Consider the following 13,631-nt stretch of genomic DNA (forward strand, 5'->3'; position numbering starts at 1 on the left):
TAATAAGTTGCATTTTTCTGTGAGTGCTGATTTTTTCCGTGTGTCTATTATCATGCACAGAAAAATCATATAATTTTTCTGTGAGTTTTCGTATTTTTCTGTCGGGGTATTTTGAAACCGACAGAAAAATCGTAATTTTTCTGTGCGTACCGAAAAAACGCACAGAAAAATTAAACACCCACAGAACAATTCGAGTTTCCAGTAGTGTTAGGCCTGCTGCTTCTCTCAAATTCAGTCCTTGCAAGCGAAGTACTTGTTTTATCATAATATTTTGAGAGGTGACTGTCAATGGGTGGTTGAACAAAGTTGTTATTTTGCATCTTAATCTCTTTTGTCGTGTACTGTCTTGTGGACACAATCTTTCTTACCGATTGTTGGTGCCTAATTAACATCCTAGCTATATATGTCCCTCTCATGTGCACTTACAAATTTTCATACGAACATTGCAATTAATGTCTTCATTACGATTATAATCTAAAAACGACTCATGTATGCTTTATGTCAAAACATATAATCAGTTCATTATTATTGGCACGGACTGGTTTAAATAATCACGCAACAAGTTGGTAGGACTTATTGCAACCCATGGACCTGTTTACCAGATGGATAGATATATATGCCTGTGCGGCTGTGCATCATGAAGCGTTATAAGGTTCCTGTAGAACTCCCGTTTTGTTCCTATCCGTCCACCACAACTTTTGGCTCGGTTCGGTAGAACTTATTGCTGCTGCGGCTGATTTATAGAGCTGATTTATTATGAGAGAAAAATATTATTTCATAACTAAAAAAATAGATTTGATTCTGACTTCTCAAACGAACACAGCCTTTGCTCCCCAGCACGAGACCGCATGGCTCCCTCGTCGCTGTGGCGTGCCTCCTGTCTCCTCTCTCTCGCTCGCCTCAAAAAAAATCAAATCCCCATCCCAAACCGCGGAACCTCGGCAGTCATTTCGGCCAGCAGCTAGGTCGAGGCCAGTGACCCACATATAAAACCAGCTCTGCGCTGTATCTTCAATTCTTCGTGCATCCATCCGACTCGTAGCTAGCCATAAGAGCTAGCAAATAACTAGAAATGGAGCAGAAGCCATTTGTGCCCTGCAGGACGGCGATCCCTAGCGAGGAGCTTATGCAAGCCCAGGCAGAGATTTGGCGCCTCTCCTACAGCTACATAAAATCCATGGCCCTCCGTTGCGCCGTCAAGCTCTGGATCCCGGACGCTATCCATCGCTCGGGCGGCGCCACCACGCTAACCGAACTGCTCGCTGCCATCCCACTTACCGAGACAAAGCGGACACACTTATCCCGCCTCATGCCATTGCTGACGGAGCTAGGGGTCTTCTTCACGGAAGACGATGTCCAGGTCAATGGCGGCGGCGAAGCTGGCGTCTACCGCCTCACGCCAGTGTCTCGCCTCGTCGTGCACGATGCGGAAGCCAACGGCGGCGCGTGCCTATCGCAGTTTGTGACCTCGGTGACCCCGCTGTCGTCCAACCTCACGGCGTACCTGCGGCTAGACGAGTGGTTCAAGAGCGACGGAGGCGACTCATCTTCGGCTGAGACGCCGTTCATGATGGCGTACGGCCAGAGCTTCTGGGCCGCCAACGGCTGCGACGCGGAGCGGAGCGCGCGTTTCGACCAGCTCATGGCGTCCGACAGCCGGCTGGTGGCTGGCGTAGTCGTGCGGGAGTGCAGCGACGTGTTCCAAGGGATCAGGTCTCTGGTCGACGTCGGCGGAGGGAACGGCACGACGGCGAGGGCCATCGCCACAGCGTTCCCGCACGTCAAGTGCTCGGTGCTCGAGCTTCCCCACGTTCTCGAAAACGTCCCAGGCACTAAAGACGACACCTTTCAGTTCGTCGCCGGTGATATGGTGGATTTCATCCCACCAGCTGTCCACGCTGCCCGGCTGGCGCCGGTGCTATGCTTTGGATCGGAGGCCCTAGGCCGAACTGAACATCACATATCATAATAAAAACTATATATAATTAAGGGGGTGTTTGGTTCCCATGGACTAAAGCATTTTAGACTAAAATCTGCATTTTAATTGAACTAAACAGCCAAACACTTAGGACTAAAAGTTGACTAAAATCCTTTAGTCCTTTAGTCCGCAAAACTGGACTAAAATGGACTACAAGGTATTGGGGACATCCATGCCTCTCATTTATTATCCTCTCTCTCCACTTTATTCTATTTTAGTTCAAGGAACCAAACAACACTTTAGTTTAATTTTAGTTCATGGACAAAAGTGGACTAAAACTTTTAGTCCATGGACTAGAGAACCAAACAGGACCTTAATTGTACGTTTCTAGGTATTACACATGATATAGATATATGTATATATACTTTCACTTGCAAAACAATAAGGGTTAACTTTCCAAAATTCTAAATCGTATACTAAAAACAAAACTAAACAGCAAGAATCCTAATAATCAATTATGATTTATATTTTGAATATATAACTTTTCTAGAGGTGGTTAGTAATTTGATCCGCCTCAAAAATAGGTGCACGAAATCTTACATGGGTAATGTTTGTTGAGCACTAATATGTCTTAAAAATCCTAGAACATCAGGTTTTTCAGGACAGAGGGAGTAACTAATTAAATGCCAAATCCATATCTAAATACCAATATAAGCTATTAAAGGAAATAATACAATAATAGTAGAGTATATATGTTCCATATGTTTCTATGTTTCACACGTCTACCACTCAAACATGGAGTCACTATAAATGCTATGTGTCACTATTAGAGCAAGTAAACATGCATATATTAGGATAAATATTTATTTAAATAGTTTATCCATTGTCAACAAAAGGGTCTCTTAACAAACCGTGTACCAATGCCATAATAGTGGGAATTAATTGAATATTATACCTAGTGCCTAAAATTTAAAATATCAAAGGATTTTTTTAATAAAGGATACAACGAGTACTAGAGTTTCAACTTAACACATAGGTCACCAATAACTATAACTTCAAAAGTTGAAAATGGAAATATAGATTGGTGATGTCAAAAAATATGCAACAAAGAGTTGATATAACATAAACTAAAGTTTCACTAAATATTGCAGAATGTGTTGCATGATTGGAGCAACGAGGACTGTGTGAGAATCATGCAGCGATGCAGAGAGGCTATCTATGCTACTGGTCCGGCAGGGAAGGTTGTGATTATAGAAATGGTGGTGGGACAGTCCCCATTGACCAAAGAGGCATTTGAAGCTCTACTTTTGATGGATATGTGCATGATGGTGCTGTGTACAGGCAAAGAACGAGGGGAGCAAACATGGAATAAGATTTTCATGGATTCAGGTTTTACTCGCTACAGGATTAGGCCCATCTTGGGGGCTCGATCGGTGATTGAGCTTTATCCATAGCCTGTGATCATTGAAAATTTGGCCATTATATATCTGTTGTGCTATTGCTCATCTATTACTGTAACAAGATTGGTGTGGTCTTTGTTTAAGTAGCAACCCAGCTTGTGTGTACGGGTAATTTTTACCATATGGCAAATGTTAGCTTTTTTTTACTTCTGATGTTCACCTTCTAAGCTTCAGGAATCTTTTCAGCAAACACCTTTTTCATGTATGCTATTTCTGATTCCTCCTGATACTTGAGCTACTCTAATAATTATACATGAAATGCAATAATAAAAAACATAAGATGCAATGCCCACATATATATATATATGCAAAGGTGCATGCTAGCCACACATAAGTAAAAGTGACCCTATGAAATGAGTATGGTGAACTTATGCAAGGAGTTAAGGGATGAACCTAAAATAAGTTTGGGTTGAGTATAACTTCCCTTCTTGAGTTATCTTGTTGTTTTAAACTAAACTTTAGATAATTCCTCCAATAGTATAACAAATGCACAACCACGAACTTGACATTGTCACGAAGTGCTCAAGTCTTTGCTCAACTCTCTAATGCCCACAGAAGCTCACAAAGGCTCTATCTTGCTCTCCAATTCAATGGTATCTCAAATTTCACTTAAATCCTACAAAGGATGATTGGGAGTTCTCACAAGGCTATTTTGAAGTTTCGCAACTCTTTCTTTAAAGCATCAGCAACCCTCCAAGGGCCATGGGAAGAGTATAAACAACCACTACTACAAAAACGATTTGTGGCAACGTCTCCCTTTCTTTGTAGGGACGGCTCTATATTGAGACGCCCCTACAAATGGTTGCCAAATGAGCCGCCCCTACAAATAGATTTGTAGGGGCGGCCGGTGTTATCAGCTGCCCCTACAAATGGCCTGATTTGTAGGGGCGGTTCTATATACAGCTGCCCCTACAAATCTGATTTGTAGGGACAGCTCAATATTGAACAGCCCCTACAAATAAACACCGAGTATTAAAAATTAAGCACTAAAATTTAAATTTTGTAAATGATCATGGATGGAGAAACAACCAAAATGAAAGTTGTAGATCTCGAAAAGTTATGAAACTTTGTAGTTGACAACTTTTTGATTTGAAATCATCTTGTCAAGGAAAACTACGTTTGAATTTTCAAAAATGTGAAATTTTAATTTTTAAACGACCTCGGATGGACAAACAGTAAAAATGAAAGTTGTAAATCTTAAAAAGTTATGAAACTTTGTAGTTGATAACTTTCTCATTTGAAATCATCTTGTCATGGAAAACTACGTTCAAATTTCTCAAATTTGAAATTCAAATTTTATAAGTGACCTCGGGTGGAGAAACTACCAAAATAAAAGTTGTAGATCTCGAAAAGTTATAAAACTTTGTAGTTGACAATTTTTTCATTTGAATTAGTTTAGGGCCTCAAACATTCAATTTATGCTCAGTTTTATATAATATCTGGGGAACCAAAATGGATTGAAGACAAAAGTAATCATGAGGTGTAGTGGTAGAGGAGTTTGTGCATGAGGGAGAGGTTGTGGGTTCGAATCCTAGCTGATGTAAAGTGTGCAAAAATCATGAAAAAATGCTGCAACCATAGAGTGGGTGTGTGGCTGTCGGGTGGGGACCTCCTCGGATTAAAAAAAATGGCTAGTTTTTTACCTATTTTTTCGTGATTTCTAAAAATTGATTTGTAGGGGTGGCTCAATATATAGCCGCCCCTATAAATCGATTTGTAGGGGCGGTCTGGGAACCGCCCTACAAATGCATGATTTGTAGAGGCGTTTGGGTAGGGGCGGCTGAGCAAATAGCCCCTACAAATCCTCTAGAGCCGCTCCTACAAATACTATTTCACGTAGTGAACCCTCCCACAAAAACTAGCCATTTGGGCATTTTTTAGTCAAAACCAGCATGAGCTAGTTTTCTAAATGAGACTAGACCGGTTTACACAGAAACTAGTTGTTACCATGTCACCCTATCAAAACTGGCCTAGGCCAATTTTTCTAGCCCACTTCCCAATTAACCTTATTTTCGATGTTAGTCACTCGGAATTCTCACTTGGGTATTTTGAGCACTTCTAGACCTCATCTAGTACTTAATGTTGCATACCTCTTGACAGTATAGAATACTTATACTCAAGAATTAAAGATTCACAATTTATACCACTTGAGCCTTTCATCTTTCAAATATTGGTGTCTTCTCAATTTTCATCACTTGAGGGCTTTCAACACCTTCATTGCCTTGAGCTGAACCACATTGACCTATGACTTTGCATTTCTCAGACCATTTGATTAAGACTATACTTTCCATCACAAAGTCACTTTTTCTTCCAAACAATTCAACAACTATTTGATCATCCAAAACAACGTGACTTTGCATAGCTTCACTAGTACATCGACTCAATGCAAGTAATCTCTTCTTCACCCCCTATTCCATCACTCGATCTCTAAGCCTTCACTTTTGTTTAGTACCTCGAAGCCCTTTCCTTGTCATTTTTACTCTATCAATCCATCAAGTCAATTCTTGTCTTGAATCAACATTGAGCATACATTGAAAACCATCTTCATTTGCATTGTTGTATTTTGCTTGAATTTGATCTAGCAAGCTTCATGGGTGAGATCATCCCAGATATATGCAATCACTTATGTCTCATCCTTACTTGATACACATGTTGACAATCCATCCATTATGAAACCCAATATCAATATTGCACAATATAATTAAGCTTCATATAAGAGACCAAATTATTTCCATCAAACCATATCCCTTCTGTTATTTTCATCACATGCTTGTCATTTATGCATTTCATCAATTAACCCCGGACTCATTTCTCATCTACATGTCATTTGCTTCATTTGACCTCAATTATAATAAATCATACATGGGAGTAAATACCTGTGATTCATGAATTCATTATTCCCTTAATCATGTTGTCATTCAATTCACCAAAACCCACTTAGGGCCAAGATGCACTTTCACAATTAGTGGATCACACACACCTATTATAGTAGCTATCGGTGCGAAAAGTGACCAACACGTAAATATTTGTAGTTTTGCCGTACATTGTGATCGGATATGGCCTAGCACTCAATCACACAAGGTTTATACTGGTTCAGGCAATATGCTCTACGTCCAGTTTGAGTCGGTCGGTGACTTTATTCCTGACCCCAGGTGCTCGATGTTTGTCGTGGGGTTACAAACAAGAGGGAGTAAGATGAGGGGTGTAAGAGGTCCGGTCAGACTCTGAACCGAAGGGCCGAGAGTTATGGGAGCTCCTACGTGCGCTAAGTATTCGAGTGTGTGCTCTGTGTGGCTTTGGAATGTCCAAAGCTAGCAGAGAGCGAGTTGGAATGATCCGTCTGTTGTCCGTTGGAATCGTCTATGTCGTTCGGATGTGAATCGATCGTCCTTTTGGAGATAGCGCATCCCCTTTTATAGATGAAGAGGACGGCTCTACAAGAGAGAGAGTGTGAGAGGAAGGGAGTGTGTGTGTTAGTCTTGTTGCCCACGTCGTCGGGTACAAGGCGGTTTGTCGGTGCCCACAATACTGTTGATGGCTGGATGCATGTGGTTGGTTCCACTGTGTTCTTCTGGTATGGCAAATATCGGCGCCTACCATACTGCAGGTCAAATGTCGGCACCCACAACACTGTTGGTGTTCTGACATGTCTGGAAGGTTATAAAGTACACTTCTGACATGACTTGACAGTACTATCCTGTAGGCGTGCAGGGTACAGTCCTTGGTATTGCGGTTGATTGGAGCGCCCCATCTTACTTGCTATGTCCGTTTTCTGGGTCTTCACCGAGCGGGCGTCCCCGATCGGTCGTTCCCCAGTCGGCTCCGGCCTCCCGGTTGGAGAAGAGCTATAAGCAGAGGTTCGGTGTATTTCCGGTCGGAGAAGCGGGTCGGAGTCGGAAGCGAGCGTCGTCCTCTCCTTTGCCAGGCCTTCCGGTCGGAGACGGAAGCGAGCGCCATTCCTCTTTGGCCAGGCCTTCTGGTCAGAGAGACGGGCCGGAGTTAGAAGCGAGCGTCGTCCTCTCCTTTGCCAGGCCTTCCGGTCAGAGAGGTGGGCCGGAGTCAGAAGCGAGCGCCGTTCCTCTTTGGCCAGGCCTTTCGGTCGGAGAGGCGGGCCGGAGTCGGAAGCGAGCGTCATTCCTCCTTGGCCAGGCCTTCCGGTTGGAGAGGCGGGTCGGAGTCTACTTGGCCAGGATCGCCCTTCTGGCCTGTCGTTAGGTTTTTTGGGCTGGCCTAGGAGTTGCGCATCGTTCGCAGCGTCGTCTACTGGGCCGAGCTTTTGCTGGAAAGCAGGTCCATGAGGAGCCCCGGGCTTATGAACCCGACAGTAGCATTGATGGAACAACCTTTTTTTTTTTGAAAGATCCGGTTTTACCGGCTTGTATTAATAAGTAGAAGATAGAGTTCAACATACATGCGCGAGCAGCGCCCTCCCAAGTGGCAGACCGCCACCTGGGAGGTTAAAGGTTCTATGCTAATTACTCATTGGATTCATCTCAATCCTGAGGAAGTGGAAGTTCCTCCCCCCTGTTGACGCCCAATTGGAGTACTCATCCTTGATCTTGGCGAACAATGCCTGTACGGTGCTATGGTTTTGTTGGAAAACAATAGCATTTCTTTCCTTCCAAATATGCCAGATAGTCAGCATTGCTAGTGAGTGTGCCGCTTTCGTTCCGATACTTGTGATTGCAAAGAACCACTCTTCCATGTCGCTGTAGTCGTTCCAACCCTCCGGCTGAAGGTTAAGGCAACTGCTCCATGTTGCTACCATCGTCCAGACTTCTCTCGCAAACGGGCATTCCGTGAATAGATGGACGGCAGTCTCCAAATTCCTTTCACACAGAGCACAAAAATAGTTGTTTTCCCATCCCCTCAACTACAGCCTGGCTGCTGTCCAGACTCGATCTTGTAGGAGCAACCATAAGAAAAATTTGATGCGGGGTGTCGCCCATGCCTTCCAGATCAGTTTTGGAAAATTGGAGAAAGTCTGACCGCAGAACTGGATTTCATAGGCCGACTTGGCACTGTACTTGCCTGAGCTCTCAAGAGTCCAAACAATAGTGTCCTCTTGCTCACATGATTGGTCCAGACGCAAGGTGTGTATAAGTTTCCACAGCTCGACAAAGTCTCTCAATATCTCTGCATTCAGATTGTGTGCAATGTCCTGAATAAGCTAACCGTCAAAAACGGCCTCGCGCACTGTCCTTTTCTTCCGCTTTACATGCGTGTACAGGCTCGGGAAAAGGGAGGCCGGTGACCGCCCCCTGATCCAGCACGAGGTCCAGAACGGCGCTCGCCTGCCATTGCCTATGATTACATTGGTTGCCGCCGAAAAAAGGGCGATGTCCTTCTCATCCACAGGTAGCTGCATCCTAGCCCACGGTCTATCTGTACTGCTCCACGTTAGCCATAACCAGCGTAGTCTTAATGCTCTACTGAACCTCTCCATATCTAAGATTCCGAGGCCTCCATGGCAGATAGGTCTTGCAACCAAAGGCCAAGCCACCTTGCATTTTGCACCTGTGATTTCTCCATCTCCAGCCCACAGGAATCGTCTTCTTAGCTTGTCGAGACCTTCCAGTAGTTGTTTTGGTGCGTTGAGAGAGGTTAGCATATAAATTGGAATCGCACTAAGGACTGAGCGCACAAGCTCTCTTCTCCCTGCCGGATTCAGTAAGCGTCCTTGCCAGCCAGCTAGCTTCTTTCTTGCCTTGTCTAAAATTCCTTGGAGATGAACAATCTTCAGTCTCCCCAAGGTCAATGGTAGTCCCAGGTAAGTGATTGGAAAATGCACCTTCAGGCCTGCAAATGGTTCTAAAACTTGATCCAGATTGATACCGGCGCATCTTATGGGAGCTACTGAGCATTTTGTCCAGTTTAATCTCAGCCCAGTCGTCGCCCCAAAATGACTGAGGATATTCAGTAAGGATGCGACTTCTTCTCTGTTTGGGTTCAGGAAGATGACTGCGTCATCCGCATATAGAGAAAGTCTAATTTTAGCACATCTTCCACGCAGGGGGGAGAGGACACCATCATTTGTCACTAGCTCCAGGACCTTTTGAAGCGCATCAATTGCTAGGATGAACAGGTATGGGGATAGGGGATCACCCTGCCTCAAACCCCTAGCATGTTTAATTCCTTCCCCTTTAGTGCCATTAACCAGGATGGACGAGCGTGAAGAGCACAACAGCAAAGATATCCAATCCCTCCATCTCGGGCTGAAACCACGATGTTCCATCATCTCTATCAAATAATCCCAAGAGACCGTGTCGAAGGCTTTTGAGATGTCTAGCTTGAAAAGCAACGCCGGCGTCTTAGTTCGGTGATATGCTCGCGCCAGGTTCCTCACGTACATGTAGTTATCATGTATGCAGCGTCCTTTGATGAAAGCACTCTGTGAAGATGAGATCAAATGGTCCATATGTCTTGATAGCCTGATGGCCAGAGTCTTTGTTATCAGCTTTCCAAAGGAGTGCACTAGGCTAATGGGCCTAAAGTCCTTCGCATACTCAGGTGTTTCAGTTTTAGGGATTAGGACAATATTGGCTCCATTGAGATGTTCCAGAGGTCCTGCCCGTAGATTGTAAAAGGAGCTCATTGCTGTCATTATGTCATCCTTGATCGTCAGCCAGCATTTTTTGTAAAAAATTCCAGTGAAACCATCGGGTCCCGGAGCCTTTTCTGCAGGGAGCATCTTGATGGTATGTTCCACTTCTTCCTCAGTGAAAGGCATATCTAAATCATTGTCCTCAATCCTGCATAGCTGTAGGTTGTTCCAATCTATGCTTTGTGTGCGCTGAACCGTAGTACCCAAAAGGTCATTGTAGAAACGGTACAAGATCTCTTCCTTTTCCTCATGGCTCCAGGCGATTACATCTTCCTGGTTTTTGAGGTAAGCAATCAGGTTTCGCTTTCGCCTTCCGTTAGCACGTTGATGGAAAAATTTTGTGCACGCATCTCCCTCTCTTATTTGGGTCAGTCGCGAACACTGTCGTCGTCTTGACCTTTCAATCGCCGCCCACCCCAGCACTTGGTGTTTTAGGTCCTTCAAAAGATTCAGTTCGGTCTCTGAGAGCTGTCTGGTTTCCTGAGTGGTTTCCAGCCGAAGAATTGCTTCGTTTGCCAAGTTGAGTTGCAATCGTGCATTGCTGAAAAGAGATTTGCTCCAAGCTTTCAGATCAGAAGCGGTTATCCTCAGGCGATTGTGTAGTCTCATCATTGGATTGATGCCAGCAACAGGTTTGGCCCAGGCTTGCGAGACCACTTCATTAAAATCTTGGATCCTTATCCAGAAATGTTCAAATCTAAAAGTAGCTTTCCTCGGTTGTTGTTTTTGGCTACATAAGAATAGCGGACAGTGATCGGAGAGGGAACTCGAGAGAGCTTGTAGGCCAATCTCCGAGAAAAGGTTGGACCAGTCATGGTTGCAAAATACTCGGTCTAGGTGAACCAGCGCTGGTGAGGCTCTCCCATTACTCCAGGTGTATCGTCGATTCAACAATCTAAGCTCAAACAACTCGCTTGCGTCTAGCGCCCTCCTGAACTTTCTCATGTGTGTACGATTTATATTGCCATTATTCTTGTCTTTAGCATCACAGATCAAATTGAAATCCCCAAGGCAGATCCATGGAGTACTTTGCGCAGGCTGACAGCTAATCAGTTCTGATAGGAAGCCATTCTTTGCGTCGTGTTCAGTCGGACCATATACAGTTGTCAATATGAAAGAGGTGTTGGTTAATTTCATAGTCAATCTCAAAGTCAGGCTCTGAGGTTTCTTGACCGGCTGGGTCGCCACAATGAAGTCATCATTCCAAGCAACAACAATACCCCCCCTTGTTTCATCAGCCTCGATGTATTCCAAACCCCATCCATGCTGTCCCAGGAATTCAGCTTGCAAAAAAGAGTTTATGTTGCTTAATTTACTCTCCTGGATGCAGACAATGTGTGGCCTTGCTTGCTGGATTAGTAGCTTGACTGCCACTCTTCTTGCAGCACAGTTGAGCCCCCTCACATTCCAATTTAGAAATTTGAGTTCGTTGTTAACATGGATATGTCATGACAGTTTGTGATTTCATATGAGGTTTACATTTGTTGTCACTGGTTGGTGTGGATCAGTACATGACACCCGCGGATTAATGGATACGATATTAACATATAAGGAGAAATTTCCACATGCCTTGGAAGGTATGCTTAGTTGCATGCATAAAAGACTTTTGTACATATGTATAAATTATCTATTACACTAGCTCTTTGTTAATGTAGGAAAATATTATCTCGTCGACTTAGTTATATCTTAACAAATGGGAATTTCTTGCACCTTACAAGGGTTAAAAGATATCATGTGTCCAAGTGGAAACGTGGTCACTAGCTAAAGCCAGGCTTGGGGTGTTATCAATGGCGGAGCATGAAGTAAAATACAGGGGGCAATTTGTAAAATCTGAATCAACATGTACACAAAGCAGCACCTCCCGATTCCCCAATTTGCAGTCCCATTAGCAGCAACTCTTCTTCATGTTAGCAAGCATTAGATCCACCAACAGCAGCCTCTCTCTCTCTCTCCCTCTCCCTCTCTCTCTCTCTCTCTCTCTCTCTCTCTCTACATAATGTTTGCTTCTCTTCTAAAGACGCAGCAGCTCAATCCCCCTCCTATCTATTCTTCTCCTCCTCAAGCAAACGGTAGCAAGCTATCTACACGCCGTGCTTCTCTATCCAATCCACCAAACAGCTAGCAGAACACCAGCTCCCCTATTTTTGTCCATGGTTACATAACCAGTCACCTATATACAGAGGCAATGGCCTGACAGCCGGAGAGCGTGGAGCCACGGAAGTCAGATAGCACGGTTAGTGCAGACCCGTGGAAGCGTGGATGCCGGAGAGCATGGGGGCCACAACCCTGACCGTTGTTGATGGAGAGATTACCAGTCAACCTTGAACGCTGAGGGCTCCAGGCATCACCGCCGCTGCGTGTAGTGTGACTGAGCGGCTGAGCTGAGACGTTGACCATGCTTTGTTCCCATCGCTAGCTTGTCACTGATTCCCTCGTGGACTTACTTGCTTGTGGTGAACTGCTGCAGTCTTCAGAAAAATCTCAGTGGCAAGGGGGGCCGCAGGCCGCAGCCTACTATGGCCCCTGACATTTGTCGCTCCGCCACTGGGTGTTACGGAGGTCGGCGGCTTCCCGGGCCTTGTGGCTCAGTTCGGACTCCCCGCCGAATAGAGCGAGTGGCTATCCTCGGTGAACTATTGATTAGGTTCGCATAGACGTGTGATGTGGATTTTTACGCAGCTGGTTACAATAATTCGAATCACCGTCTCTACTAAATAAAACAATATCCAAAGGTACCCCGGTACCCCCACCTGTAGATAGGATTGCCCATCCATAACCAGCTAGCTACGCAACTGGTGCCTCCAATAACAGGAAGACAACCTAGCTATTCATTAGTTTATCTAAAAGAAAGCTATTCATTAGTTGTTCCTGAATCTCCATCTTTTTTCCAAATAAAATTTGAAGCAGTAGTAAATAAGCAAAAATAAGATATTTATTGGCTCATTTTTTGGAAGTTGGCTTCGAGAGTTTCAAAAGGATCTCAAACCTCTAATATATATTGTTGGGTGCGGCGGCTATTTATTTACAGGTGGTTTATTTGGTAATACGTTAGCTACGTACATGGGTTATTCTCCAAAAGTCCTATGCACAGGCTTTGGTGCTGAAGCCATTGCAACAATTGATGCAAGCGGTTACGGCGTTTTTCTTTCGGGCACATGGGTGGTGATCCAGTCTTAGAATTAATTGTCATTAAAGTGTTAGGTTTCTTTCTCTTATGCTTTGTGTTTAGGCAGAAGCCGGAAGTAAATTCACTTTTATTGTAATCAACTGGATGTAATGGTTATGAATTAATAAAATCCTTTGTAAAAAACACAAGGAAACAACCATGTACTTTTTAGTGGCACAGAAAAACAATTGACTCGCTTTTTCATATAACAATGCACAAGCATTTGCCTAGTTTCACAAAGCAAAAATTGATCAATTTGTGCAGGACATGAAGAAGGATCCCCTTTGCATAGGGGCCTAAAAGGTAAAACGACAATTAGATGGCATTACTAGTATCATATCAAACTTGGACGGCCAGCAGCAGCTAGCAGCTTTGTAAATGAAACAATATAATAAAATCATGTCAACACGCACGCAATCCAAATCAAACAATATGACTTGAGAAGAAAGCATGGATCGGATGGACTTAATAGTTAGTCACTTG

General features: G+C 44.1%; 1 pseudogene; it reads left to right on the top strand.

The window, feature by feature from the left end:
* Window positions 1–1,072: 1,072 nt before the first annotated feature.
* LOC136461023 (acetylserotonin O-methyltransferase 3-like) lies at window positions 1,073–3,372 on the top strand (annotated as a pseudogene).
* Window positions 3,373–13,631: the final 10,259 nt, after the last annotated feature.

This window comes from Miscanthus floridulus, chromosome 1, assembly GCF_019320115.1.
Source record: "Miscanthus floridulus cultivar M001 chromosome 1, ASM1932011v1, whole genome shotgun sequence".
Lineage (NCBI taxonomy): Eukaryota > Viridiplantae > Streptophyta > Magnoliopsida > Poales > Poaceae > Miscanthus > Miscanthus floridulus.